Consider the following 6,488-nt stretch of genomic DNA (forward strand, 5'->3'; position numbering starts at 1 on the left):
TTTGGAAGTGCTGAAAAGGCTGCATGAAAAAGTTAGATGACCTGAACTTTTCACAACAATTCATGACTCTTGCATCACAACAATGTACCAGCTCACACAGCACTGTCTGTGAGGGAGTTTTTAGTCAGTTAATAAATAATTATAGTGGAACACCCTTCCTACTCACCTGATCTGGCCTCCAATGACTTCTTTCTTTACCCGAAGATAAAGGAAATATTGAAAGGAAGACATTTTGATGACATTCAGGACATCAAGGGTAATATGATGACAGCTCTGATAGCCATTCCAGAAAAAGAGTTTCAAAATTGTTTTGAAAGGTGGACTAGGCACTGGCATCAGTGCATAGCTTCCCAAGGGGAGTACTTCGAAGGTGACCATAGTGATATTCAACAATGAGGTATGTAGAAGTTTTTCTAGGATGAGTTTTTGAACTTAATTGTCTGACCTCATATTCACCATTTTGGAGTTTCCTAAAAACGTATCTATTTGAAATTATAACCTAAGAAACAATTTTTTCTAACGAATCCGCAACATTGTAGATCTAACTTCAGAAATAAAAATACAATGCACATATTCATTATATATACGTATATGTATTAGATATGTATGTGTATCCCATTTTTTAAACTTTTAATTCATTCATGTCAACAAACATTGATGTTTGGTTTCTGTGGACCCATGGGGACATGGAGGGTCATGCTAGCCTGTGTCGAGCAAAACACTTTGGTGTTTGAGGCACACTGTTTTAACAGAAAATCTTAACTATGAATCAAGGTCATAATGAAATATTCAAACCCCTATGGTTTTCCTTCCTTGTAGTGGACATTTATTGAGTTATGTCAGGAACTGTTATGTGCATTACATGCAGTATGTTTAATCCTCACAAGTCTTGGAAAGAAGTTATATCCAAATTTGAAGATGAGAATGCTAAGGGTCAGGGAACTTAAAAATTTTTTTCCAAGAGTTTCCTTTCCCTGGCTATACTCACTGGTGAGATTCTGACCAATAGCATTTTCTCTTGTCTCCTAGATTGTGACCCTTGATTTTCCTGATCTAGGTAGCAGCTTAACTCTGTCCTCCCAGGGCTCTGATTTTGACATGAGAGGTTGATTAATATTTTGCATCTCGTTTTGTACCATACAACCTAATTATGATCTAATTGTGAGCTCAACCCTGTCTTTGCTATTAATGCAAAGTCTTAATATCTCTGGTCACCATAATAAAATAATTTGATTCCAACTTGAATCTGCTCAGTCACAGAACTGATTTTTCCTAAAGTCACTAATTTAGAGAAAAAATGTGAGTCTAATATTCAACTTACAGTAGTGACAAATTTTTTAGAAAGCCTGATTCAGAGATTATTAGCACAGTTTTCAATTAAAATACAATTAAAATAAATACAGAAGAAATGGTAATTCAAAGACAACGACTAGAACTGTTTGATGAAGATGTCCGGAAGAAGATGATTTAATCTTTAAAACAGTTTCTTACCAAGCCCTCCATGGTCCGTAATTAGTCATTGTTGAAGAGAAAATAAGATACTTCTTATCTGAAATTCCTGAAAAACAAAACAAAACATGAAAACACTGCAGAAATATCAAAGTGATCCCCACAATAGCTCTGTAGAAATTAGGGCCTAGAATCTGAACTTATAGAAAACAAAACATTCTAGTGGCCAAAGTGGCAGAGTGGCAATTGTTGTGTAGCAGAATTTAAAGTGGCATAGATATGCTCACGGAATGTAGTATGAGTTTCATACATATTCGCTAAGTGCCAGTTGCTGTGCCAAAAACTTTTCAGAATTAATTCATTGAACTTTGTAAAACCTTATGGACTACAACAACCAATAAATTATTATTCCTGTGTTACAGAGAGGAAATCTGGTGCTTTTTAAAGCAACCTGTGCACCGGCATACTACTAGTAACTGGTGGAACTCCTGATCCAGCTGAGTCTGAACCTAACACGTGGCATCTAAGATCTTCCCCGTGACACTGTGCTTCTTCAATGGATTTGGTCAAATAATTTCCATACTTCTCTAAGATAAATTTATTAGAATTAAGCCTCAAATAAAATTTTCATCAGAAATAGTTGATTTGAACATTAAGACAATTTCTGTATTCTCCTTTTCTTTCTCTGGAAAAACAATTATTTTCTATCTTATTAGCCTTTCATCAGTGTGTTTTATCTATCTACAAATCAAACCATATTTTCACTTGCAAATTCCTCAAATAAAATTTTTAAAAACACTTCAAAACATACCTTTGGAATGCTACAGAATGTAAGATATATTTTCTAACACCAAATAATGATGGTTTTCTAAATAATAAATTCTGTGAGGAAACGTCTAATGTAAAGCACATATAAAAACACTTCATATCAAAAAATGTGGTAACAGATACACCATATGATCAAATTTCCTGTTCAATTTTATTCTCTTAATTTTCTAATCTTTTAAAAAATTGAATGTTTTATTATTTAATAATTATTACAATTAGAGATAAATTTAAACATGAAGAATTATTTGGATTAAATTCTTTAATTTCAGTTTACTTATTTAGTTTTATTTATTTAAAAATAAAATTCTGGAGAGATCCAAGGCAGTGGAGAGTAGATAAAACTGTGCTTGCCTTCTTCTGTGAACACATTAAAATTAAAACTAAATTATAGAACAATTGACCTGCAGTACCATCTGAAGTCTGGTTGAACAGAAGTTTCTCAACTAAGAATATACAGAAGCCACATCAAGTCTGGTAGGAGGGGCAGAGATCCTGAACAGGCTGGTCCCACACCCATATGTATTGGTTGAAAATCAGGAAGAATATCTTGGCCATAGATGTCCCTCTGAGGAGTGAGAGATGCCAGCCCCACACCAGCCTCCCCAGCCTGCACTGCTGGTTTCAGGAAGAGGAGCTCCCATAACATCTGGTTGTGGAAAAAAAAGTGGATATTCTGACTATCTGGGTAGGACAGAAGGCTATGGGAAACCCAGACATCCTCTTAAAGGGGCTGTACGCAGACTCACTCACTCACAGGCATTCACCCTGGGCTCCAACAGAGGGACAGTGACTCAGGGGGAGTCGGAGACATATGGAGAGACACTGAGCTGTGTGGCTTTGCAGTAAGGACTGAAGAGACAGTCACCATTTTCCCTATGAATGGGCCTTCTCCAGTGCAGCCATGAGGTGAGCACCATCATTCCTGTGTTGAGCTCTCCCTCACAGGCCAAATCTGAATCTGAATTGGTCTGGTGAGCTCTGCTTTGACCCCAACCCACCAAACTCCCCCAATTCCTGAGGTACTTGCTCATGATAAGCCAGCCCGACACACATTGCACTCTTTCTTGGAGAACTATCCAGGTCTGCAGGCTCCAGGGGGGCAGCAACTGGCCTTGGTGTGCTCTGAGACTTTTGCTGAGTAGCTCCAAGCTCAGCACTGGCACCAAACCAGAATCTACATTAACTTGGTGACCACAACTCTTCCCACTCTAGTGACTCCTGAGATTCTGTCTCACCCAACTTGTGTATTGCATGAGGCTTTATCAGCGGCTGAACCTTAAGGAAGTTGGCAGATGGCATCAGGCCTGCAAAGAGTTCTGATTGTTTTGCCCAGCTACCCCACGTCCAGTAAGCAGCCATCGTTGGGTCACAGTGTGGCCTCTGTCACACACTTCCAGGTTTAGCACAGGCAGAGAACAACTGTGGACCACTTTGTAGCTCCTACCAACTAATCCCCAGCAAGTCACAGGCAGTGGGTGACTTGGGTCTGCACAAGAGCCCCTTCCATGAGGCCCCAGAAACAAATACTTGGAGGTTGGCTTCAGACCACAGCAGAGCACCACCCAATTTGCTCCACAAGCACGTACACAAAAAGGGTTGTCTCAGGCACCAGAGCCCACTGGGGCAAATCCCACTCATTGGGGTAAGGCCCCTGCACAGCAGCCCATAAGCTGTGCATGTGGCCAAACCCCACAGCCAGTCGGGATGAAGGTCAATTTCACACACAGACATGCCAAAAGCAATCATGGTTCCACTGTAACAGAAAGGAACCCATGCCTACACAAGGGACACTCCTGGAGCATCCAGCACAGGTGTCTAGGGAGACTGTGCCAGAGCCCCACAGGGCACCTACTCCATAAGGCCATGAGACAAGACTGGGAAACAGAGTAGATCTACCTAACACAAAAAAACAAACACAAAGAGGCAGCCAAAATGAGGAAACAAAAAAATATTTCCTAAATGATAGAACAGGAGAAAATTCTAGAAAAAGAACCAAACAAAATGGAGGCGAGCAACCCACCAGAGACAGAGCTCAAAACATTGGTTATAAGAATGTTCAGGGAACTTAGTGAGAATGTCAAATAAGAGATAGCAAGCACAAAAAAGGACATAGAAACCATAAAAAATAACTAGTCGGAGTGAAGAATACAATAACTAAAATGAAGAGTTCACTAGAAGGAATCACCAGCAGGCTTGATTAAGCAGAGGATTGAATCACTTATTGGGAAGACAAGGTAGCAGAAAACACCCAATCGGAACTGTAACAAGAAAAAGAAAATTAAAAAAAATAGGATAGTTTACTAGACCTTTGGGACAACATCAAACATACCAACATTCACATCACAGGGGTACCAGAGGGAGAAGAGAGAAAGCAATCAATTGAGCACTTATTTGTAGAAATAATGACTGAAAAATTCTCTAACTGGTGAAGAAATATACATACAAGCCCAGGTTAAACAAGATTAACCCAAACAGGCCCACACCAAAATACATTATAGTTAAAATACCAAAGGTTAAAGAAAAGGAGAGGATTCTAAAAGCAGCAAGAGAAAGGGAACTGATAACTTATAAGGGAGCTCCCATAATATTGTCAGCTGATTTCTCAACAGAAACTTCACAGGCCAGATGGATTTGAATGAAATATTCAAAGTGTTGAAAAGCCAGGACCTACAACCAAGATTACTTTACCCAGCAAAGCTACAGTTAAAATCAAAGGACAGATAAAAAAAACTTCCCGGAAAAGAAAAAGCTAACCAAATTCATCACAACCAAACCAGTATTACAAGGAATGTCAGAGGGACTTCTTTAAAGAAAAAAAAAAAAAAAAAAAGTAAAACTATCAACAATAAAATGGCAATAACTACATATCTATCAACAATTAATTTCAATGTAAATGGATTAAATGTTCCAATCAAAACACATAGAGCAGATGAATAGATAAGAAAACAAAACCCTTAATATGCTGCCTATAAGAGACTTACTTCAGAAACACACAGACTGAAAGAAAAAGGATGGAAAAAGATATTTCATGAAAATGGGGGGGAGGGGAAAGTTGGTGTAGCAATAACCAACCAAGTTGGGGTGCCAAAAAATGTATACAAGTGGACACTTTGGTCAACGTTGCTCAAGCAGTAGTTTGCCATAATCAGAAGTGTCTGGACGCTGATGGTAACCACTTTGAGAACCTCTTGTAATTGAAGTCAAACATGACTTGTATTCATTTTTTTTTTTATCGGTGTATATTGAGTATTACAATTTTAACACAGTTTTCCTCTTTTAAAATGTGTACACATTTTTTTTTTTGGCACCCTCTGTAGTTATACCAGACAAAATAGACTTTAAAACAAAGGTTACAACAAGAGATAAAGAAGGACCAGTGATCCCACTTCTGGATATCTATCTGAAGAAACCCAAAATGCTCCTTCGAGGGGATGTGTGCATCCGTATCTTCATTGCAGCACTGTTTACAATGGCCAAGATGTGGAGGCAACCTGGGTGTCCACTGATGCATGAATGAATAAAGAGGAGGTGGTATATATGTACAATGGAATATTGCTTGGCCATGGAAGAGAATGGGTTCTTGACATCTGTGGCAGCTTGGATGGATCTGCAGAGTATTGCTCTGAGTGGAGTATGCCAGACAATGAAAGACAGATGCAATGTGATTTCACTTATATGTGGAATCTAAAGAACAAAATAAACAAACACAACAGAAACAAACTCATAGATACAGAGAACATTTTGATGGTTGCCAGATGGGAGAGAAGTCAGGGGGGTGAAAAAGGTGAAGGGATTAAGAAGCACAAATTGGTTGTTACAAAGTAGTCATGGGGATGGAGGGTATAACATAAGGAATATAGTCAATAATATTGTAATATCTATGTATGCTATTAGATGGGTACTAGATTTGTCAGGGGGATAGATGGGCGGGGGTTGGGGGACAAGGTTTAAAAGGTGAAAGGATTAAGAATACAAATTGGTAGCTATAAAATAGTCATGGGGATGTAAAATAAAGCAGAGGGAGTATAATTGATGATATGGTAATAACTATGTATAGCACCAGGTAGGTGTTAGTCTAGTCAGGGGAGATCGCTTCTAAAATTATATAAGTGTCTAAGTACTATGCTGTACACATGAAATTAATACAAAATAATACTGAATGCCAACTGTAATTGAAAAATTAAAAAATGAGGGGAAAAATGAAGGGGAAT

This window comes from Rhinolophus sinicus, chromosome 3 (genome assembly GCF_057876585.1).
Source record: "Rhinolophus sinicus isolate RSI-liver-muscle chromosome 3, RSI-T2T, whole genome shotgun sequence".
NCBI lineage: Eukaryota > Metazoa > Chordata > Mammalia > Chiroptera > Rhinolophidae > Rhinolophus > Rhinolophus sinicus.